Here is a 24,995-nt window from a genome sequence, read left to right as displayed (position 1 = left end):
CCAGATGTCATTGTAATCCAGAAATATTTTACAGAACTTTTAAAAATCAGGCAGGGTTTAGTTATTTTGAACTCTTAACTGTCCCAGATACAGCCATTGCTCCTTGTTAAGTGGATGTTACTGACCAAACAATGATGTTGGTGATCTTTTACTGTCTCATGCTGTCCCATGGCAAGTACTTATTTCATTTCACAGATGCCAATTTCAAAATAGAAGCTTGGGACACTGAACTCTAATAGGATGAGACTCAAACTCTCTTTGCAACATTGAACAATCAGCAAGAGACAAGGAGAATAGAAAAAAAAAATCTGCTTTTTATATAATTTCCCTAATTCCTGTGTGCCCTTATATATATACTGGTCTGAATTGATGTTATATATCTTGGTCCTTTTGAGTCAGTTGTCACAAGGGTTTTCAGGCAGATTGGCATACAGTCATGGGTCAATGGTTTTAAAATCCGAGTCTTCACAGGGCCTGGGTACCGAGTATCCTGGAACGGTCATGGTTCTTCTGAGATTTGAAATGCTATTCACTGGATGGGAGTTGTGTCTGCTGACCAGGGAGCCAGGTTTTGAGTGTTTAGCTAGAGCAGTTGCTACTGATCATCAATGAATGACTCAAAAAGATAACTTCCTTCTAGTGAAAGAAAGCAAATAAATAAAAAGCTATCTCAACCCTCTGGGCTACCTTAACCTCTGTGCATTTTAGCAAACAAGTTGTGTTGAGGGGCATGAAAGGCATAATGTTTGTAGGTGGAGACCCAAGCCCTATCCACCCCCCCTCTTAATACTTGAAAATGCTTTGAAATTTTAAACAGTCTGATATAACCTGAAGGTGATAGGGATCCTTCTGGAACCCTGCTGGGATGCTGCCTCAGGGAAGAAATTGTGGCTCAGAGGCACCACACTGTGGAATGTAACCTGGCCTAGGACCAGAGCACTGGGCTCCAGATCCTGCCCCTAAATAACTGCACATACCAATTCTCTTCTCCTTCCTTTGCCTCTGTTTTCTCAACTCTAAAACAAAATGGTTGGTGTTGATTAATATAAGGATCAATAGGGGATCCCTGGGTGGCTCAGTGGTTTGGCACCTGCCTTTGGCCCAGGGAGCGATCCTGGAGTTCCGGGATTGAGTCCCGCATCAGGCTCCCGGCATGAAGCCTGCTTCTCCCTCTGCCTGTGTCTCTGCCTCGCTCTCTCTCTCTCTGTGTCTATCATAAATAAATAAATAAATAAATAAATAAATAAATAAATAAATAAATCTTAAAAAATATATAAGGATCAATAAAGAAGTAAAGCATGTACAGTATGTTCTTACCTAATTATGGAAACAATTAGGAAACTGCTTCCTATAGATTAGACTTCACTATTTGTTTTGTGGGAATGCATGTATGTGTCTGTTCTTATTCAACGGTTAATTGTTGGGCAATCTGAAGAAGAAAGAAGTTTGTCCATAACTTAGGTGGGTAAGGTGGCCTAGAAGGGGAACCGGAAAGGAGCACCCAAAAGCCAGCTCCGTCTGATAGTCACATCAAGACAAGCATAAAACAAAATCTCTTGAATAAATGTGAAAATTGACCACTGAAAGGGAAGAAGGCTTATGCATATTTAATATGTCAAGTCTGGTACCACTTCCAATATTGCTCAATACGTTTCTTCTTCCAAGCATTATTTATCAGATGCTTACTCTCTGCCGGCAACAGAACAGAACTCCTGCCAGTAGGATAATTACAATCCAGAGAGTGAGACGAGCAAGTAAACAAAATAGTTGCAAATCAGTGGGGTAGGTGCTTGGATAAATTTATGCACAAGAAGCTTTGGTTGTATCCAGGTCTGCTGCACGTAAGGCACCGTTTCAGGGGAAGGGGCATTGGTAAGGCTTCCTGAAGGCAGTGACTCCTGAACCTCAAAGGATGAGCAGGGGTCAGTTCATCAAAGGAATGGATGGAGGAAACTCACGGATGGGCGCTGTTGGAAATACATGGACAGATTTTGGCAAGTGTGCTGCATGAAGCATGGGTGGCCTGGGCTGTTTAAATGTCAGAGAGGGCATCCGCCAGGTATAGGGTTTAGTAATCGTGTATTGAGTGACTGCATGAGAGATTTGGTCAAGTGCCCTGCTAAAGCCCAGATAAGTGTCTTCTACTGCCTTTTTCCTGATCAGCCTATCCTAAATCTGTTAGAAGAGAAACAAGATCGGTTTACCATGATTCATTTTATGTAACTTTAATGGTTGTAGTGATCACTGATTTGTTTTTCGATGGTCACAAGTTGACCTCTTGATAAGGGTCGATAATAAAATTCCTCAGTGTAGAGTTTAGGAATCTACCTTTTTTGGTGTTAGAATTCTGTTTTTCTCACGTTTATATTTTCCAGAATTCAAAGATGGAAGTGGTTTAGAGATTTTATCAGTAGGTTCTCTCTGAAAGTGGTATAGAAGAGTCACCCGCCCCCCTCCCCGCCAACAGACTCCTCTGTGTTGATCAGAATTAGGTTCTAGAAAGGAAATAACTTTTGTAGAATAACGAAAAGTGTGGATTTGAGAATGAAACCAAATCTAGAGTTGGAGCCTACTTCTGCCACTGGCTAGCTGTGTAGCTAAGAGTAAGAGGTAAGAGTAGCAAATGTGACAACATCTGTGAAAGCAATGATTAATTTTCCTTTTCTGTCCCCTCTTGCGTAGGTTGTCCCATTGATTTCCTCTTTTTTATTTTTCCACAAAAAATGAAAAAATTTTAAAGGGATGGTTTTTCCCAGTAGCACCATCTCAGGGTTTCCTTTTCCATATTCTATTTTAATTCTTCTATGTACTCCGATCCTTTATTATATTACCCCATTCCACACTAGCACCGCACTGCTTGGATTATTTAAAAATGTAGTGTTTCAAGGAGGAATGTTGAATTTTTTTTTTGTTGGAAATTTTTTAAAAGTTTGATAAATCTATAGGTCAATTTAGAAGTGAATTTCAGACTTCATTGATAAGTTGATCATCACTGTGACAGAGTTGGGACTCAAAGCCAGGTTTCTCCCCATAGAACCTCGATACCTTCTATCTGATGATACTCCTCATGTTTTATGCTTTTACAGTTCATACGAATTCAGCAGTAGCTTTATTCCTAAGGTTCCTGTGGCTGTTCTTGGGGCAGCTGCCAATGACCTCTATTCCCCATTAATGGAGTTGATAGAGGTTCATAATATGCCATTGTTGCTTCAGATAATTTCTTCTGTGAAAGAAATAAAAGGTTACCGATACAGTGGAAGCCCATCTTCTCCTCTCCCTCCCTCTCGGGAGCTAGCCAGTACCTTGGAGTTTTCACGCATGTCTTAAATCTTTTACCACAAATGCATATCCGTAAATATAGTATTTAATTATGAAGAATATAGCCAATTTCTCATATATGTTTTCATATTTAAAAGAAGCCAGACATCATTTCAAGATGAATCAATAAAGCTGATGTATCACCTAACAAAAATGTGGGAGGAAAAAAAAATCTACCAAAAAAGCATTATATTTAAAACAGATGCTCTAGTATCTGAATTGATTCAAAGGAAAGAATATTTTTGAAATCACGGGGTGAAAAAGGAAAAATGGTCACTGCAAAAAAATTTGTGTTACTTTATATTTCAGGAGGGAGATATGTTAAAATAGTTACTTTGGTTAAAACTAATCAAGTATGGAAAAATTGATCCAAAAGGAGGAAATGAAATAAAAAGAAACCCAACGAGGCTTTTATACAGTTTGCATCCTGAGGACTGCAAGATTTCCTGGCATGTTAGTTAAAAGCTCTATAATTGGAGAGCTTACTGATGAAACAAATTAGTACAGGGCATTTCTCCTTTGTCTTATTAGACTTCCTAAATCATGGAATTTAAATTATACGTGGAGATGCTCTGTTAAAACAGACTCTCCTGCTTCTCAAGTAATTGAAAGCACCTGGATGTTTGCCCCTGGCCCACAACATCTGGGAAACATCCATCTCCCCCGCCCTACCCCTCCCAAGTATCTATACATGAAAAAAGCAAATACCACTATGGTCTCCCAGGTAGTTTTCAGAATTTTCCCTTATTCAATCTTTTGTTGAATTTTAATTTGTTACTAAAATGATGCCATAGACATAGCAAAATAAAATCAAGATGAATGGAAGCATAGTTCAAACTTGCCTGCAATTCCTGTATGTTTTTACCTGGCCATGTGTTTACCCTGGCTTCAGGTCTATGCCAAGACCATGGCATTTCAGGGTTATTTCACTTGGGTTTGGGATTCTTCTGTGGCATGCGGCCTCTGAATCGTAGCCCCTGGGAGCCAGGAAAATTAGAATGGAACTCAGGTGAATTCTTCCTTGGATGTTAAGACATCCCCAGGCTATTAGGCTTCTGAGGCCAACGATGGAGTGCTTTTCCAAAGCCCTGGGATGACTTAATTCTCCATGATGGGTCCCAGCCATGACGTCCTCTTATCTTTAGCTTGTCAGGTCTTTCTTTTGAAGTGAGGTGGAAGCAATTACTACAATTGCAGAATGGAAGGGATCTTAAAATTTATAGGTCTGTAGATATATTGATTGTTTATTAAAAACACCTATAGGAATTGTAGTAGAAATAACTATACTGAAGCCATAAAGCACTGATATTCAAATAAATATTTGTATAACTCTATTATAAATATAATGTTTGGAACAATGTAGAACAATCCTATGACCATTTTAGGATACTTAGGCCAAAAGGAAGTAAATCAGTTGTTAAACTCTTATCAATATTTAACTTGGAATATGTCCAACAGATATGTTTGAGATTGCTCTCAGTAAATATGACTTTAGGAATGGTTTCTAAAGACATTGATTTTTAAAAATGGTTTTGAACAGCAAAAGAATAGACTTTAAAAGAAAAAAAACCTCCCCGCACAATTGGTAGGCTTTTTGGCAATATAAACAGATCTCAAGCTTTGAAATCAAACAAGGAAACTAAAAATATACCAGAAAAGATTTACATTAGGTTCAGGTGTCTAACGTAGTGATTCGACAAGAATATATGTTCTGCTGTGCTCACCACGGTGTAGCTACCATCTGTCACCATAGGAGGCTGTTACAATATCATTGACTATTCCTTATGCTGTGCCTTGTAGTCTCATGGATATGGATTCTCATTCGATCCATAACTGGAAGCCTGGATCTTCCACTCCCCTTCACCCATTTTGCCCATCCCTTCCTCCCGCTTTTCTCTGGCAACCATCAGTTTCTTCTCTGTTTATAGGTTTGGTTCCGCTTTTTGTTTGTTCATCTGAGCTTTTTTGATTCCACATATGAATGAAATAATATAATCATATAATATAATGAAATCATATAATGTAATCTTCCTGAGTCTGACTTATTTCACTTAGCACATGCCCATCCGTGTTGTTGCAAATGGCATGACCTCATCCTTTTATGTGGCTGTGTAATATTCCATCACAAATGGAGTAATTTTTTTTCCCTGAATATTTGTTGTCTATTAGAGACAGGTGTCACCTACACAGACCGGATTTCCAAGTCTCTGCACAAATCATCTGCTTCATTGGCCTGTCACTGTCATAACCACCCTCCCTAGCTCTACTAAAGTTCCTGCCTGGAATCCTTATCACTTAAAAAGTCTTTGGGGAATTAGGTGATTGCTGAGAAAACCTCAGACTAAAAATACTTCACATTAGACTGAACTGATTATATATCAGAACCTTTTCACTATTCTCTAATAATTCTAATAAATTCTTGCCTCCCCATTCTTCAAATCCCAACTTGAGGACCTTCTCCATGAAGCCTTTAATAGCATCCCCACATGCTTCCTTTGCACCCCTCTTTCAGTTGGATGGATGGCTTCTTTTGTGCTATCTCCACACCTTGTATAGACCTTAACTGCATGTTTATGACCACGGAATCACACTCAATAACTGACAGCCTTGTAAAATAAACTGTGACATCTTTCAGAATAATGTATTTTTTAAGACTCCAAGCATTGTAGAGAACCTGTCATATGGTACACTCAATATAATCCATGCTTCGTGAGTGGATAATGGGAAGGTGAAGAAAAGTCCTGTCCCCTGGGCCCCCACCCCTGCCCCGTGTGGCACATCACCTTTGCTGATCGTCGCTCTGGAAGCTTGAGAGGAAAGATTACTTCAAAACCAATTTTGAGAGGAATGGCGAGTGGTTATTTAATAGGTGGAGTTTCAGGTTTGCAAGATGAAAAAGTTCTGGAGGTTGATTCCACAATAATTTGATTGCCCAGGAAGGGGACATATGAACCCAAAAAATCCTAAGTGACTTAAGAAAGATCTCTTGACTGTGTCAAGCAGAGGTAATAACCATGTTAACTGCTCAAACTTGTCTTTTTTCTTTGTGGTACATAGTGTTTTGCAACTTAATTCTTGCTTGATTTCCGTACAACTCTGTGAATGAGCACATGGCTTATTCTTTATTTTAAAGACCAACGGATGAAGATAAAAAGAAATGATTTGTGTGAATTGAGCTGGGGATCTGCTGAGCTTGGCAGTCAGCTGTCCTGTGTTAACCATACAGGCTGGGCACTCAGTCCTACAACGACTGTTCCCACCTACAGTGTACTAGGCTCAGGGGAAACCACCTGCACCCACCTTCCACAGAGGCTCTCTGGTGGCTGGTCCAATAGGCTGCTTAAGGAGGTCATCCTAGAGTAAATAAGAGAGGAAGAGTTTTCTCTTAGAGATGGCAACTGTCCTGTATCAGGACCAGAGTTCTTTGAAGCAGCTAGTCTTTTTGGTGGTAGACACATCAAAACCTGTGGTGAGGTCCACTCTCCATTCATATTCCCTTGATGCTACTGATAAAGTAACTAGGCCTGGTGGGTCATGGGAGCCTGAGTGCTTTGCCTGTACAAGATCAATGTTTGTACCTGTTTGTCCTTGTATGGTTGGCCATCCCTGAAGTTCAGCTGTTATATAAGGGGAAAGCTGAGTGGGCATATGCCCCAGCAGACATTATAAATGCCACTCCTCAAGCCAGCTTCAGCTGAGCCTATTGAATCAAAATATTGATCTACTACCAGCCCTTGGTCTCCTGGATTGTCCGGACATCCCCAGCATTAGCCTCAGCCTCGGCGGTGCTTGCTGCTGTAACAAAACTACCTTTACACCAACTCAGAGAAGTCTCTTTGAATGCCCCCATGGTCCAGTTTTGGGAGTATGACAGAGACCTCTAAGGCCTCCCTTCTGGTAACCGGGATGGAGGCCGGGTCTCCAGGCCTCTGGACAGTTGGGTGTGGCCATGGAACCAAGTGTTGGCCAATAGGCTGTGAGCAGGAATAGTGCACGCAGCTTCTGGATTGGCTCTGTTTAAGCAAATCACTTTTCCTCTGCTTCTTCTCTGCCCTCTTCCCAAGGACCTGCCCAGTGAGCTAGCTTCAACCATGCTGACTTGGATCATCTCAAGAGCAGGAATTTTCAACTGTTTTGGTCTCAGGACCTCTTCAGACTCTGAAACTAGGGTTTGTTTCTATGGGTGAATTTACCACATTTTAGAAAGTAGAATTTAAAAAAATTAAAAATTATTCAGTCATTTAAAAGTAACTATAATAAACCTATCACATATTCACATAAATGGAACACTTTTATGAGAACAATGTATTTTGCAATAGACACTTAAATTATGTATTACCATATTTAAAATAATTATATTTAGTACGTGTTACTCTAAGTAATATTTTAATTAAAAAGAACTGTATTTTCTAAGACAAAACATTTAGTCAGAAGAGGGTAATTATTTTACATTTTTGCAGATCTTTTAGTGGCTGCCTTAATAGAAGACAGCTGGATTCTCACATGTGCTGCTGCAGTCAATCTGTTGATATGTTCTTTTGGTTGAAGTATATGAGGAAAAGTTAGCCTCATGCGGATTAGTAGTTAGAAAAGGGAGGAGTGTTTTAGCAGCCATTTCAGAAGATTTTATTCTCCTTTGATATTGCACCAAACGACAAGTGGTAGGTTCTCTGTCTTTCTTAGAAATCAATAAAGAAAATGTATTTCAACAGAAAACCCTATTATTGTGCTCTACATAAATGTGCTGGCTGGTCTCGCTTTAAATTTACAACCACAAACCTCAAGTGGGCCCTAGGGGCTGCCTAGCAATCCTCCTCCATCCTCCACTCAGTTCCTTCTCCCTTCTTTGGAGCTCTTGCCTCTCGTTTCACAGAGTACATTACAGTCAGGACAGAGCTCCCAGATCTTCATGCTTCTTCCAAATTTCCCCGCTTCCCTCTATTTGTCTCCATTTACTCCACTGTCCTTTCTATTGCAATGGATTGTCTGCAATCCTCAAGGCAGTCTATCCACTCATGCTCTGCAGCCTACACACAGCCTTTACTCCAGAAATTACCCCTTGACAAGTGGTAGTTTCTTAAAAAAAAGAAAGAAAAAAAAGATTAAAAGATTTTATTTATTTATTTATTTATTTATTTATTTATTTATTTGAGTGCACGTGCACGCAACCGTGCATGTGCTTCAGTGGGGGGAGGGGCAAAGGGAGAGACTCTCAGGCCAACTCTGCCCTGAGCATGGAGCCTGTGGCTGGGCTGGATCTCAAGACTCTGAGATCATGACCTGAGCTGAAATCAAGAGACAAATGTCCAAATGAGCCACCCAGGTGTCCCAACAAGTGGTAGTTTCTTAAAGAATAATTGTACTGTGAAATCTGAAACTGTATCAATGAACTTTCATTGGGTTTCATGAAAAGTCCATTGGTCTACTTGGTAGTTTGAATGGATCTTTGGCCCATTCGTGATGTTACAGTATCGGGTCACTGAGTTATACAGATCTTTAAAATGTTGGCATATTTTATTTTATTTTATTTTATTTTACATATTTTATTATACAACATCAAAACACCCCAACTATTTATATCAGGACCAGTCTTAGAAAAATAATTTAAGCAATGTAAAGATGTTTCTACATCTCTAAGTACTGGGAGGATGTCAATTTCATGATACAGGTACAAATTTTCCAAGATTGTAATTTTTGCTTGAAAGCTCAAATTTTGTAATTGGCCACAAATACTGTCCATTGTTAATTAAAGTGATAGATTCGCTTTTTAACGTTCAGAAAAGTATCTGTCAAACACCCAAAATCTGAATATTTGTCATTCCGATTTCTTTCAAGTAAAACCGAATGCTTCATGAAAAAAAAAAAGTGGCTAGTTCAGCTTGAAATTCAAAATTGCACAAGTGCTTTTCTTTGAGACAAACATGCTATGCGTTAAGCTTCTTAACGGCTGCCAAATCCATCAGAAAGAATATGAAAAAGAAGAGTTAAAGTTATGCTTTTAGCTGCTTCATCAAAGATATTTAACAGGAAAGCTGGCTTTCCCCTGGTGAATGTGTGGCAGGAAAGAGTACAGTGACAGCTAGCCTACTTGTACATTTTACTGTTTCTGCCTTGATTTGTGCCAACGGTTTTACCTATCATTGCTTTCGTCCCATCAGCCCAAATGTGAATGCGGTGGCCAAGACATGATATCTTAGTATTATGAAAACAGTTTTTACCTCTGGATCTCCTAGGGACTCTAGTGCTGAAATACTGAGGAAGAGGAAGATGTTCATGTTCTTGGAAATCTCTCCATTGCCCACATGGAGCTGCAGCAAGAGGTTAAATGCGATACCACAATGCTCAGAACCTGTACTCAGCTAGGAACCTTCTTCCTAGCTGAGCTAAATTTTCAGGAATGGGCAAGTGAGCTCCTTATGAGGTTATGAAACCTTTCTTCAGGGCCTGGGAGGATGGGGTGGGAGCAGGAAGAGGTGTGGACTGGTGGTTTGCCAAAGTCCCTGCAGCCACGAGCTTCCTGGGAAGCATAATGGACCGTGTCATTCCAATGCTTCTGAAAACCCAGGTGAGAAGAGATGTCAGAGATTACTTTGCCTTGGAACTCTTCCACCAAAGACTTTCTGGCTTCTATAGCCCCATTTGGAGATTACAAACCCATCCCTCTGTTTGCTAGTCCTACAAAACAACTTCCCCTCCGTCCCACCTCAGCTCAAGGGATCACAGGGAGCTACATGCTGGGTGGGCTTTCTATGCTCTTTGAGTCTGCTCTGTAGATACTGCTCCAGAGGGCTAGCAGGGTCCCTTCCAGGCTACTGGTGGTCTCTCTTGAAGAACATGATCGTAAACGAAGCTTGCTTCAAAGTAAAGGACATATGAGGGAAATGGGAGAAGTTATGTCTGACCGATCGCCTTTGGAATAGGAATTCTGATGGCATTTTGGGAATTCTGTTTGTGGCGAGGATCTATTTGTAGTGTAATTCTGATGATGTCTTGACTTTTCTTGTTTCTGGTCTAGGATTCACCTTTCTTTGGTCTGCTAACTTGGTTACTCTTCATCCTCCTGTGTTTTTAGCTCGCAAAAATCTGAATCAGCTCTGGGAGGGTGACATTAGACCCCTTTATCTGGTGTTATGATGTCCAATTGGTCATGGTCCATACCCTGAAAAATTTGTTGTATTTAATCAGTATATGAGGACCCGGGGCCACTTTAAATGGTTGTAAAGCTTGTCCATCTGACAGACAAAGGTGTCTGACCCAGGAGTAAGTGATGGTTGGCATCTAGCATGGCTCTGCTCATTGAGCTGTGCTTCCACAGGGCTGGACCCGCCCGAAGTGGGGATCTTTTTCTGATATCTCCACAGAAGGGTTGCCTTTCTCTATTCATACAAAGATGCTTTTATAGAGGTTAGTGGCCCTGTCGGGACCCACATTGGCCCATCCTGGGTCCTTTGGATGATGTTTTTCCTTCATGACCTGTTCATGTATGTTTTGCTTGGGAAGGCTGTCTGTAAAGGCCTTCCAGATACAAACCCAATTGTTTGTGTTCTTCTTGCCCAAAGGAACAGGGCCCTTGAGGAGTGGGCCAAAAGCTATACTTCCTCCCAGCTGGAGAGCTGCACTTATTTCCTTCTACCGAGTAAGTTACAACAGCTAAGTTCTACCAGTTAATCTTCTTCTTGTATCCACATCTAACACATAACCTTGTACTCAGCACAAGGAAGGCTGTTTTTTCTGTGTAAACGTAGGAAAGAGTATCTGATCAGCCAGAGACCAGGACACAGCGGCCAAGCACCAAGCACTCACTGGGAGACCATGTGAATGAGGACACAAATGTGGTTTTGCTCCTATCACAACCAGATGAATCAGAGAATGACCAGATCATGCACAGACGTAGTAGTAACTACTCCTGTTGCTGTTACAGTTCCTGTTGTGCAACTCTTTGTGCAGGGTTGCAGCACACAAGCAGAATCTGATACAGACGATTTATTTCTTTGCCCTGTCCCTTCACATCAAGTGGTGCTGTTAGCTAATGGTACACTTGCTAGTCCTCAAGTGCCTTTGGATCCCTGGATTCCTTTCATCATGGCTTACATGACCAATTCTTTTATTAGAAAGTCTAAAAAAACCCAAAATCATTTGGGAGTGTGGCGAGTTTCTTGCCCTTGGCTGGTACCCTCAGAATCATGAAACTATAGGATCCTGGCAGCAAAGAGAAAATCCTATAAGCTTGGGGGTTGAGGGGTGGGGGTTGGGTGAAGATGTTGGCAGTAAATTATTTTGATTTTCTTAACAGCAACAGAGGAAGCTGGAGATTCATGGAGACTTTTCTTACAAACTCTGAATGAAAATGATTTTCAACTTCGATTCTATTCCCCAGAGAATATCAGTTAAATATGAAATAGACTGAAGGGTCTCTAGGAATTGACCATCACAACATCATTTCTCAGGAACTTACTGAAGGAGATGCTCCACCACAACGAGAGAGTAAATAACAAAAAAAGGAAGACATGGCACTTGGGAAACAGGAAATCCCATGGGAGACGGAGGTGAAGGGAATCCTCAAGGTGAGGGCCAAGGGAGATCCCCAGGTGGCAGTTGTGTAGCTGGCATAGGGAGCAATCAGACTAGTGAAAACATGCCAATTAGCTCCAGGAGATAAGGCTCCAAAAGAAGAAATTAATAGAGTCTTAAAAGGACATTTAGATAATGGAGAAGAATTTGAAAATGTATTAGTGATAAATATATAGAAAATAAAGCAAAAAAATTCAATTATTAATACTATCGAAGGCAAAAGTTGTTTAAGAATGGAACAAGTAATTATAGCACACTTCCTGGCTCAACTGCAGGTAATGTGAACACTGCCTATTGATCTAACTACGGTTAATATATAAACATGTTGAGAGTACAGGAGATAAGATATGTGTGATTTGTGTGTGTGTGTGTGTGTGTGGTAGTGATAGTAGTGATGGTGGAAGTGGGAAAGAGATGCAGAGCAGTACAAAGGTTCCAACCAGATAATAACATCTAAAACTTTCTTGAGAAATCAAGAAATATTATTACCGTAAGCTTGCTATTGAGATATATGGAAGTAAACATTTAAAGAATCAGCTGAGAATTGTTTAAAGTGGTTGCCTTTGGGCTGCAGGACATGGGAGGGATCTATGATACAGAGGATTGCTATTTTTGTTTGTGATTTATTTTTATCTTTATAACAAGCTTTATAAACTTTAAGTTTTGTGTAGGTGTCATTTTGAAAAATATGGAACTAAATTTAAAATACATTAAGAAAATACTTATAGAGTATATTAATATAATGGAAATAATTTTGATTTTAAGAAGTTTGTTATAAGACAGAAGCAGGGTACAAAAATTGTATGTCTAGTGTAAGCTTACTCATTAAAAAAACTAACAAAACCCAAGCTAAAACCTAAAAATGGGGAAAAAGAGACACAAGTGTGATGGGATTCATGTGATTTTTTTTCCTTTTCTCTAATTTGCCTTATTAATAAATAATCTTTCATAGGACAAAAACATAAACCTTTAACAAGTGGATCTGAAACTAGAGAGCTGGGCAGGAAACACTATCCCCATGCTGCCCTGGGCTTGCTCGAGGACTCTAGCCAGATGGCATGCTCAGCACTCAGGCCACTCTGGTCTCTGAACTGCAGATGAAAATCCTATTTCCTTTCCAGGTACGGTCAAAACTCTCCATTTTCTAATCTCTCTTCCCTTCTTGACCTCTCTTACTCTTGACTGTTGTTGTTAGTTGACTGTTTGTGATTTGTTTGTAGTTGTGTTTCCCAAAAAGAGATGTCCAAGTCTTTACCCCACCTACTTTATTAAGAAGTAGGGACTTTGTGTTGATTGTGAAGTTAAGCATGTGAAGATGAGCTCGTCCTGGTTTTAGGGTGAGTCCTAAGTCCACTGACTGGTGTCCTTATATGATAAAAGGGAGGGAAATTGAGACACAAAAACACAGAAGAGACACAGAGAGGAAGGCCATGTGAAGACACCTGATGAGACTGGAGGGATGCAGCCACAGGCCAGACGGCGCCAAGGGCCATCAGAAGGTGGAGGAGGCAACAAAGGAGTCTCCCCTAGAGCTTTTCAGGGGAGCACGGCTCTGGTAGAACTTTGATCTCAGAATTCTGGCCTTCAGATCTGTGAGACAATAACTCTGATGTTTTAAGCCTCAAAATTGGTGGTAGTCTGTGGTGTCAGCCCCAGGAAGCTTCTACAACAGGCTAATGCTGGTGGAGAAGAAACAAGCCTTGGAGCCCTCATGTTGCTCAGGCACTCCTCTCATTAACCAAACATTTACTAAACACCTGTTGTTCATTAGGCTCTGTGGGCTGGAGGGGAGAATATGGAGGCCCAAGCAGCTTGATGAAGGCACTGTGGGCCATGTGGAAGCATCTGGGCTTCAGCTCACAAACTGGAATAAGCCACTGAAGGATCAGAAAGATGAGTTCTGTGCTGTGGAAAAAAGAACTCAGGAGCTTGGTGTCACAGGGAGAATGGGTTACAATGGACACTTGAAAAATGTCAGTGAGGACGAGTTTTCCCATTGGAAGACTTAGGCGCCTTCATTGAGGAGACTCGGGTGGGAGAAACTAGTGATATTTGAAACAGAAAACTCAACATGTCTGTTGTTTTCAAAATATCAGTTACAAGAAAGCCAAGCATGAGAAAATCTTGGCTGGTGGAATATGCAGAAGAGAGCAAGACAAAATACTGTAAGGTGATGGATTTTAAAAGATTCATATTAGTATACCTAATATTTTCTGAGTATCCTATATGTACTAGTCTAAATGCTTTTTTACTTGTTATTTCACTAAATTCTCCAACGGCCCTATGAGGAGAGTACTGTTATTACCTCTGTTTCAATCATGAAAATTTGAAGCTTAGATTTGAGTGAGATTACAGTTTGTCAAGGGCAGAGCTGGGACTCTTAACTCAAGAGACTATGCCCCTTAACCTTTACACAATGTTGTACCCCCTCCGAAAATTTTAGTTAGGTGGATAAATAGAATGGGCCAGAAATTATACAAGTTTGGATGAAGGCGGTCACAGTCAGTATGGGTGGGAAAACCAACATGAGGCCAATTTCAAATGTTGTGTCTATCGGACTTGGGAACAAATTGAAGGGGAAAAAAAGTGACTTGTCACACAAGCAGAGACATTACCCACAATTTTTTCTTTCTGCTTTTGAAATGTCATATTCAGGATTTTGTTTCAAATATTAAGAGTTTTGCAGAATCAAGTTAACACAGTCTGCCTACCTAAAGCAGTTTACTACATCTTAAGGTACAATAGACACAGGCCAAATCCCATCTGAGCCACAGACAGGATGTAGTTCCATGAAACCCTGTCAGTGAATTCTGTAGCAATGACGATTCAAAACTCAAATACCCACAGGCTAGCTTCTCTCCTGAATGGTTAGACTTCTCTAGAACTTATAAATCAATTAACACATTTTTATACAAGACAGTTGTGCATCAATACCCTTAATTGTAAAATAAGCCTGATTTTTTTTCCCCACTTAACTTCATCTGGGAAATCTTGGCACACATTTTATACCACATTTATAATTGCCTGTATTGGTTTCTAGGCATGCATAACAAAGTACCACAGACTAGGTGCCTTAAACAGAAATTTTTTGCCCCCCTCAAGGTTCTGGAGGTTAGAAGTCCAAGGTCAGTCAGGGTGTGGGCAGATTTGGTTTCTGTTGAGGCCTCTTTTCTTATCTTGCAGGTGGCCACCTTCCTGTTGTGATCTTCCATAATCTTTCTTTGGTGCATATCTGTGTCCAAATCCCTTCTTATAAAGACATCAGTCATATTGGATGACTGTCCAGCCTAAAGACCTTATTTTAACTTAATTACCTCTTTAAAGACCTTGTCTCCAAATCCAGTTACATTCTTTGGCGGAGGTGGGGGGGGCAGATTAAAACTTCAACTATGACTTTGGAGGTGAGGGTGGCAGTGGACGTCATTTGGCCCAAGGTCAGAACCATATTCACACTGTAGTAAGCCATTTCTTGAGATGATGGGATCCAATCTCGCAGGCCATTTGTACAATCAGAATGGAGCCAAAAGTGACTTCACTACAGGACGCTTAGGGAAATAACCTCCCTCTTCCTTACTGTGTGGCCTGTTTCCCAGAGCTAACTAGGGGTTTCAGTCATTCTTTGGCTTTCTTGCTGGCCATGGGGAAATCTACATCTGATATTTGAAAGGGATGAGAACATGGGTGGTGGAAGTTGCAACCATTTGTTTAGATACAAGTACATGGAGAAGCTGAATGAAATGTTGTGATCTCAGAGAGTGTCTTGGAACTGTCAGGAAACTTTGAAGGTCAGTCCTCTGGGGCTTCTAGAAATATGCCCCCTTTTCCCCTAGTGCATCTCTCCCTCGGAAAGGTCATCACACATTCATCAACTTGACATCATGGAAGAAAGATTTCCTCCAATCTTGTTTTTCCATATATGTGGTTCAAAGTTTTTTGAGGAGAAGATTTTTAGGGGGAAATATTATGGAGGTATGTGTAGATCTCTTAATAAAGCAAAGGGAGGGGGAAGGTTTTTTGCGACATTTTAATTAAAATATCTATTTCCAACTAAATCATTTCTAATAAAACAAAACACTATAATAACCTCCCAGTGTTTAAACTCTCCTTCCCTCTCCCCAGTGGAAAGATTCTTCTGCTTATGTCTTCAGTGAATGGCCTTCTGTACCTGCCTCACCTATGGCTTTCAAAGCTGAAACTACTGTCTAGAATTTTCTCTTGAGCTTTAGTTTCCCCTAGGTCTTGCCACTTGACAGCTTCATGGGCCTTATACTCAGTACATACACTCAATATATACAAAACCAAAACTCTTAGCATCCCTCAGAAATATGCTCATCCCTCTTAGTGCCCTGTCTTGGTTCATGAAACTTAACCACCCAGTTCCTTAAAGAATTTAGAGGTACATTTGCTTTCTCCTCACCCCTCATCTTCCACATCCTGACCCCAAATCCTACTGACTTCTGTCTTAAACACATTTATATCCTGGCATTGCTTTCCTCTTCACTCTCTTAAATTTAGGTCCCAAATAAGCCTTGTGCATTTGCTTTCCTGGGTGTCTCACTGTCTCCCATATCACTTCCTTCTTTCATTGGCCTATAACATGAATTTCAACTTTCTTATCTAAACATTCCAGGCTCCCATCCTGTGCCTTGCCAATTATCCAGCATCCTTCATCAAAGGATGAAATACATCCTTTGCTACAACTATTTACAAACAACTTACTGTGTTTTAACATAACCTAATGTTCCCTGGCTTGAGATTCTGAGCCTCAGGGAACAGGACAAACGCCCATTTCTCTTGCAAGCAGTACCTCCTGGGGATGCCTTATGTGGTCCCCATAGCCTGGCCTTGGTACTCTTTGCTGTGTGGCTCTTGGCATATTTTGCAATATTTTGCAATATTTTGCATATTTTGCAGTTCCTTCATTTAACTTATCAACGGAACTGGGCTAGTTTCCTTGTCTGTCGTATATATCAGATTTCCAGTTCCTTATACTCAGGGACAGTTTTATACACCTTTGTGCCTCCAGCATCTCATCAGGACATGGCTCGTGGTAGTCCCTTTGAGTATATTGAGTCAATGTGAAAATGCTTTGAAAAGTTTTAAGTTTGATGGAAGTAGAAGAGATTTTTGACAACGTTGTCACTTAAACATCTGTAATGAGTTATTGTTTCATTGTAAGAAGAATGATGGAACCAGGGTCAGAAGCTTTAAGTGCCAGTCTGTGTCAATCTGTAGTAGTTAATTTCCTCAACTGGAAGTTGGGGATAGTGATACTATCTAAGCCAGCTGTTGTGAGAATCAACTGTGGTCAGGTGGGCAAAATTCATTTTTAAACTATAAATACTGTTCTGTGAAAACATGAATTATGAACTAATATCAGTTGTGCTCAAATCTTTCCAAAACTGAATGTATGTATTTGTATTTGTATACACGTGTGTGTGTGTGTTTGTACTTTGTCTTCCTTGACTATTTTCCCTCAAATGGTGAGACAGAAATGTCCTCTTTTTTGAGGGAGAACAGTAGGTTTTTTTGGGTAAGATTAAGTCTCAGTGAACTGCTCATTGTGTATCAGTGTAATTAAATATAGAATGACCTATCAAAATTCAACCTGTTCTCAGAAAAAATTGGGTCTTATTTGAGTCGAGAGAATTGTTTCAAGTTTGAAAAATCCGTGGTTGAAAAACCTGAGTACTACTTTTATTTTATGTGAAAGAACCAATACGTTTTACCAGAACCTTTTGGTAATTTGAGAAAAGGTGGGAGTTAGCACTGATTTTTGAATGTAGGAATGAAGAATAAATAGCACCTTTACCCACTCCATGGACCTTTTCTGCTTTTACACCATGTATGTGGGAAGTGCTCAATTATTAGGGTGATTATACCTCCCATTTTGTTTCAGAATAGTCCTGGTATGTCCTTCTGTCTGGGTAGAAATAATAAAGCATCCCTTTCATTCTCTAGATTATCCTTGTTTGGACAATAAATCATATATATGTGCATCCTAACCTCAGTACGTATTGATGAATGAATGAATGAATGAATTCCTAGCTTCATCCAACATGAAGAAAACAAAGATAGACATTTCAACTGCAGCATTCTGCATTATATCATCCAGCAGTGTTTTACCTGGAAGCATAATTCAGCCAAAGAAATAGATTCAGATTCCCTAATATAGAAAAAGTAGAAAGATACCTCTTCTCTCCTCATTTCTCTTCTCCTATCTCTGAACTTGCCCCATTTTCTTCTTTAAAAAATTAACACAGCGAGAGCCTGACAGAGCAATGGAGCCATCGAGGTTCAGGAGAGGGAGAAGCTATTGTGATAGAAACAGAAAGATTGTAAGGATCACTAGATTTCAGTGTTATTATCTTATTATGTGTGATTTTAACTTTAACCTGGTGATGAGATTTATAATGTTTACTTCTAGAATTAACATTGGTTCCATTGGATCAACAATTTGAGTTGCCTTAATCTGACTTTTAAAAATGGGATTAATATTATTACAGTTATGGGTATATTCTGTTTGTCCTTTGACCTTTCCATTTCAGAACACCTAGAGGTCATGGGAAAACATGTCCTTTCACGAGGCTAAAATGAACACCTGCTGACCCCTCTGGAGACTGGCTGGGAGTAAATGCACATGTATGGGAGTTCTTAGGGCAGGAACTCTAGGGCTCCTTTGGCAAGAACTCAGGCAGACAGAGCAGCATCACTCCTGGGGACAGAAAGTGTGACACAAGCAGTCCAATTAGCATTAGCAGAGGCTGTCTGGGCAGGGAGCCTGCTGTGGACTGCAAAAAGCCTCTCAAGCTCCAGGCCATGGCTCCCAGGTATTTACTTAACACACCCGGGAGCCAAGACAAAGGAAAGTTTACCGGGTAGGATCTTGCTAAGGGAGCAAATGCCTCAGGGAATGGAGGAAGCTAATTAAGGAGGAAAATCAGAATCCTGCTGGGATTTCATTTCCTTAAGTGCTCCAATCATAGGCTGGTTTACTTGGCTCTGCTGATGTCATTTTGTGGTCCTCCTCTGGGTGCAGATCCCCACCAAATGTCAGCCTCCTGTATTTGAGAACACCCACAAGGACAATGAGTGTAAGGACAACGAGGGCTTCCAACCTCAAATCTGGGATGCAGCAAATATAAGATAGGGTGCCATGACTAAGAATGAAGGGAGGGACTGTGTGAACTCATTTATATGTGGAATCTAAAAAAAGTCAACTTGGGACGCATGGGTGGCTCAGTGGTTGGGCATCTGCCTTCAGCTCAGAGGTGATTCTGGGGTCCTGGGATTGAGTCCCACATCCGGGTCCCCGCAGGGAGCCTCCTTCTCCCTCTGTCTGTGTCTCTGCCTCTCTGTGTGTGTGTCTTTCATGAATAAATAAATACAATCTTTAAAAATAAAATAAATAAAAATAAAAGTCAAGTCGCAGAAACAGAGACTAGAATGGTGGGTGCCAGGGGCTGGGGTAAAACCTGCCAGTGACAAGAGGAACAAGTTCTGAGGATCTAATGTAGAGGGTGGTGACTATAGGTAATGATACTGTATTATATCCTTGAAAGTTGCTAAGAAAATAAATCTTAAATGTTCTCAACCAGACATGTACACACAAACAGGTAACTGTGTGAGGTGGCGGATGTGTTAGTTAGCTTGATTCTAGTGACCATTTGACAATGTATACACACATCACATCATCACACTGTGGCTATGTGCCCTTCATAGAAGAAGCACTGGGGCAGTCCAAGGTGTGCAGACGCTCACGCCGTGCCAAGGGGCAAGGACAGCAGGTAGGTGTGAGTTCAAGGTGGTAGGACAAGGGCTCAGACTGTTAATGGAATCCTCCAGTGAGTGAGCTGGCTGTCTTTCGGCTCTGCCTGACATCCCAAATCATCATGAGGAAGGTTACTCCATAAACAGGTAAATCAGGCTCAGCTGAAATGAGAGGTCTCTCGAGGTCCTGAGTGAATAGCTGCTATCTTCCCAACTTCTTGTTTGGAGTCTGACTTTTTTAAGAAAAAGAGCTTTACATTCTGTAATCTGAGGTTGTTTCAGGGGACAGAGGTCTCATTTTTCTCATGGTTGAGTGTCACCTTACAAACAACTTGTCTTTGGTTGTTCTGATAGTGTGGCACGGTGGACTTTTGTTGGGACAGTTAGGAAGGGGAAGGTAAAAAGAGTGGTTGCAATCTGGTCTAGGGAGACAGACCCAGATTTTAGTAGTTGCATTGTCCCTTTCTAGACGTTTCCCATCATTGGAGTGGACTAACAATTTAGGAATCTAATGAGATTTAAACCCATGTGTTTTCGTTGTAAGCTCTCATTGAATGAGACCAATTGGTTTATGAATGGATTTGTTAGGGAAGATGAAATCACTGTTGTTTTACTCACTTTCACCGTCTCTAAGGAGTTATCATTTGGTCAATCATTGACAGATTGTGGTTTTGCCTGACTGTATTCCTGTCTGCAAGTTCTTGTATAATAGGCATAAGTCTCATTAAGCCTCCTGGGACTGATTATGACCCCCGACGTGGAAAGGTACGGATAGGTCTTCTGAGATATACATTAGACAAATTCCATCGTTATAGTAAACATAATATCTAAAATCTTTTTAAAATTTCTGTGTGCCAGGGACTGTCGTAATGTTTTAAATGAAGCTTCCCATTTAATCCAGTAATAACCCTAGGAACTGTCAATATTAAATAAATGTCCTTCATTAAGTAGATCAGATAAGCAGAATTTATCAGGGGGTTCTTTAAAATTGTAAGCCCTTTCCCCCTGCTGTAGTGATTTTTCCCACCAGCTTTACTGAGATATAGTGGACGAATAAAAATTATATGTATTTAAGGTATACAATATGATAATTTGATATACATATACATTGTGAAATGATTGCCACAATCAAGCTAATTAATACATCCATCACCTTACAAAGTTACCTTTGTGTGGGGGTGGGGGTGGTGAAAACACTTAATATTTACTCCCCTAGCAACTTTCTAGTCTATAATACAGTATTATTAACTATAGTCATGATGCTATACGTTAGATCCCCAGAACTTATTCGTCTTAGAACTAGTTTATTATCTTTGACCAGCATCTCCCCATTTCTCCCATTCCTACCTAGTCCCTGGCAATCTCATCTAGTCTCTGTTTCTGGGAGTTGACTTTTTAAAATTCTACATATAAGTGAAATTGTAGAGTATCTGTCTTTCTCTGTCTGGCTTATTGCATTTAGCATAATGACCTCAAGGTTCATCCATGCGGTTGCAAATGACTGCATTTGCGGTCATTGATGAGATATCCCTTTTTATGGCCGTATAATATTCTATTTTCTTTATCCGTGTATTCATTGATAGACACTTAGGTTGTTTCTATATCTTGGTCATGGTAAATAATGCTGCAATGAATGTGGGTATCTTTTTTAAGATCCTTATTTCATTTCCTTAGGATATATACTCAGGAGTAAGATTGCTGGATCATATGATAGTTCCATTTTTAATTATTTAAGGAAGCTCCATAGTATTTTTTATAAAGGCTGTACTAATTTACTTTTCCACTAACAGTAGTACACAAGGGTTCTCCTTTCTTTACATCCTCACCAACATTTGTCTCTTGTCTTTTCGATAATAGATGTCCAGGGGTACCTGGTTGGCTCTGTTGGTAGGGCATGTGATTCTTGATCTCAGGATCATGAGTTTGAGCCCCACATTGGATGTAGAGATTACTTTAAAATTTTTTTAAAAATTTGATGGCAAAAAATAAAATAAAATAAAATAAAAAATAAAAATTTGATGACAGACAACAGGTATGAGTTGGTGTCTGATTTTGGTTTTGATTTGCAGTTTTCAGATCATTAGTGATATTGCATAGGGACTCAAAATATCATTTGATATATTTGATATATCCTTTGAGGCCTCCAAGCAGGTGCTCACTCTGGTTAGGCATGCTGGTGTTCCTTGGGCAACACAGAGTTGCTCAGACAGGAAGTAGCCTGTACAGTCAGCCTTGATCTTCCAGCTCATTCCTGGGAATTGTGCCATATGGTTCCATCTTTCTCTTAGTGACCTTTGGGGCCCTATCTTTTGCTTTGCTTGCATTACTTCTTTCTGCTCCCTCACCCTGTACTCTGGGCGCTTACATGCTCCTCTTTCTCTCCTTATCCCCATCAAAGTCTACTCTCTGATTCTTCTGCTACGCTAAAGCAGCTTCTTTCAGACTATGATATAAAGAGTACACATGTCAGAATTCCAACCAGGGTTTGTAAAAATTGCATATTCTGGGCCCCATTCCTGAAGTTGAGATGCTGGGAATCTGCATTTTTATTTAATAAGGAACAGGGTAGTTGTCTTTGCACGTTAACATTTCATAACCGATGTTGAAAAATAGTCTAAGGATGCCTGGGTGGCTCAGTGGTTGAGCATATACTGTTGGCTCAGGTCATGACCCCAGGATCCTGAGATCAAGTCCTGCATCAGGCTCCCTGCAGGGACCCTGGTTCTCCCTCTGCCTATGTCTCTGTCTCTCTCTGTGTCTCTCATGAATGAATAAATAAAATCTTAAAAAATAAAAATAATAGAAAAATAGTCTATAGTGTTACATCTTCCAGGGAACTTAATTTTTTAACAGAAATTGTCACTACAGCAAAGGCTATTGAATTAAAAGAAGAAAAAAATCCCTATATTGATGTTTTTAGTCCTGAATTTATATTAAAATCCTGTGTGAAGGTTTTTTTATTTGTTTTTAAATGAAAATTAAAAACCCAAAACTCCAAAAGACCATTCCTGGGCCATGCTCTATCAGAATCTCTGGACGGAGGACCCATGCATCGATGTTTCTTAAAAGGCTTTTCCAGATGATTCTAACGTAAAGCCCAGGTTGACAACTACTGCCCTGAAGAATGGAAGGGGGATCAGAGAAGTCGAGCGATGTCTTACACTGAGTTTGTGTTCGAGGCATGTGGGGGTTTTATTAAAGTGGAGATTCTGATTTTGTGATCCAGATGTTGCCTGAGATTTGCATTTCTAGCAAGCTCCTCGGACCACACTGTATGTAACAAAGCAGTAGAGACCCTGTTCTCAAACTTTGATGCATTTTGAGAATCCGCAGGGAACTTTACAATAAGCTGATGCCCAGGCTCACTCTAGAGCAATTAAGTCAGAATTTCTGGGAATGGGTCCCAGGACTGAGTAGTTTTTGAAACTTCCCAGGTGATTCTATTGTACAGCAAGGGCTGGGAATCAGTGCAGGAGAGGGTTAGTAAATACATCTAAATCCCAAAGAAGGCAGGAGGTTTTAACCACACTGACCCCCCCAAGAGTAGAAGACGTTTAACCCTTACTTGGTTTTGTCACAATCTAGCATCACTGAATTTTTAAATCTTAGTTGGTTTCCCTTGGTTTATTGGAAAATTATTCTCCCTTAAGATTTCCACACTTACCTCCATGCACCTGCCTTGTTCCACCTTCATGGTGAGCACATGCTTCTGCAATTTCCTGGTCCCCAGCACGACTGGGGTGAGCTTCGCACCCAGTTATTCTGTTAGACATGGGCTGTGCTGACTTTCTAAATAAGACATGAAAAGCCCTTCCAGTTTAAAAACATGTGAGGTCACAGGAAATCTTTTTAAAACAAATAATTGGTGCTCATGGAAACAAGAAGCTTAGTGACATTGTCTAAGAAAGTTGTCTGGGGAGACTTCCCACAGCTCTCAAGTGGCTCTTGGTTATCAGTTGCTGGGAGCATCCCAACTGGCGGGAAGGAGATCAGTTTGATGGCATAGAAGAGCTGCTGGATAGAGAATTTTAGAATTTTGCTCCATGTTCAACTCCATAGGGACAGATATTTCACTTTTTTTCTTGGTGATCTAATAGTTTTTGATTTGCAAACAAGTCTAAAAATAAAGTCCTATACCAACACTAGTTCATTCGACCTTCATTTTTTCCCCCAGTGTGTGCTAAGATGGGTCTCATCTAAGTTCTTTATATGAACCCTATTGCTTTCCTCCTGAGATTATTCTAACATGTGACATAGCCAGGGAAGCCTTACCTGGTGACTTTTGTGTCTCCTATAGGAGGTGACACACAAGTTTTGTGCTTTCTTTGAGTCATCCAGGTTTTTGTCTGGGATAAAGGTCTCAGCACTATATTCCTATTTAAGTTTTATAGTTGTTCTCTGCAGAGGGGAAGGGACTTACTCTGTCACAACAAGAGGAATTCTCCCAGTTATCTTTTAAAGAAATTTTAAAAACAGAAAAGGCCTTTTAATATTTACTGCTACAGTTGCCATTTTACTTCTGTATTTACCATGCTGAGTTTTACTGCCTCTTTGTATTTTGTTGTCTTTTATCTCTACTGCCAAATTTATCATATCACTTGCATAAGGAATCATTAAGTTCTCAGTCAGAAGCACCAACTAATGTACTCCCGAATTTCTGATTCTTGGAAAATATGAGATAATAAATGCTTGCTATTTACACTCTTAAATTTTGGGTTAATTTGTTACGCAGCAATAGATAGCTAATGCAATAATTTAATGTAGTTATAATCACTGTTTTAAAGTTCCTTTCTGGGGGGCACCTGGGTGTCTCAGTTGTTAAGCATTTGATTCTTGGTTTCAGCTCAGGACTTGATCTTGGGGTTGTGAGTTCAAGCCCTGCATTGGGTTCCATGCTACTTAAAAAAAAAAAAAATAATAATGAAGTCCTTTTCTGCTTATCCCGTCATCTTTCATCCATGGATTTGATTCTATTGTCTGATTCTTCTCCCTGTTTTATAATAAAAGTTCCAAACGGGGGGGCGGGGAACTCACAAGAATTTTCCTATTTCTTGACACATACAATAATTTTTAAAAATTGTGGTAAAGTATACATAACATGAAATTTACCATTTTAACTATTTTATTTTATTTATTTATTTTTTATTTATTTTTTTAAAAAACATTTTTTTAAAATTTATTTATTTATGATAGTCACACAGAGAGAGAGAGAGAGAGAGGCAGAGACACAGGCAGAGAGAGAAGCAGGCTCCATGCACTGGGAGCCCGACGTGGGATTCGATCCCAGGTCTCCAGGATCGCGCCCTGAGCCAAAGGCAGGCGCCAAACCGCTGCGC

At 40.2% G+C, this 24,995-nt stretch overlaps 2 long non-coding RNA genes across 5 annotated transcripts in view; one reads left to right on the top strand and one right to left on the bottom strand.

Moving 5' to 3' along the window:
- Positions 1–1,625: 1,625 nt before the first annotated feature.
- LOC112650086 (uncharacterized) lies at positions 1,626–7,245 on the bottom strand. 2 transcript variants are annotated; one of them, XR_003129938.3, is made up of 4 exons: positions 6,897–7,245; positions 6,619–6,672; positions 4,184–4,503; positions 1,626–3,223 (listed from the first exon to the last, which is right to left on the bottom strand). It is a non-coding gene; the product is annotated as an uncharacterized LOC112650086 (long non-coding RNA). The 2 variants fall into 2 exon arrangements; XR_003129939.3 differs by having other exon boundaries at positions 4,184–4,295.
- A 116-nt stretch (positions 7,246–7,361) lies between these two features.
- The window catches only part of LOC125752181 (uncharacterized), a 31,841-nt gene continuing 14,207 nt past the window's right edge, over positions 7,362–24,995 (top strand). For 2 of the 3 annotated variants that reach the window (XR_007401044.1, XR_007401043.1), the window contains exons 1-3: positions 7,362–7,487; positions 11,612–11,882; positions 12,842–13,010. This is a non-coding gene — a long non-coding RNA (uncharacterized LOC125752181). Of the gene's footprint in view, positions 7,488–10,825; positions 10,955–11,611; positions 11,883–12,841; positions 13,011–24,995 lie in introns of those variants that run through there. The other variant, XR_007401045.1, reaches the window with a different exon arrangement.

The sequence above is a fragment of the Canis lupus genome, chromosome 11 (genome assembly GCF_003254725.2).
Source record: "Canis lupus dingo isolate Sandy chromosome 11, ASM325472v2, whole genome shotgun sequence".
Taxonomy (NCBI): domain Eukaryota; kingdom Metazoa; phylum Chordata; class Mammalia; order Carnivora; family Canidae; genus Canis; species Canis lupus.
Note: the sequence above shows the minus strand (reverse complement) of the source record. Positions and strands in the feature narration are given on the sequence as shown.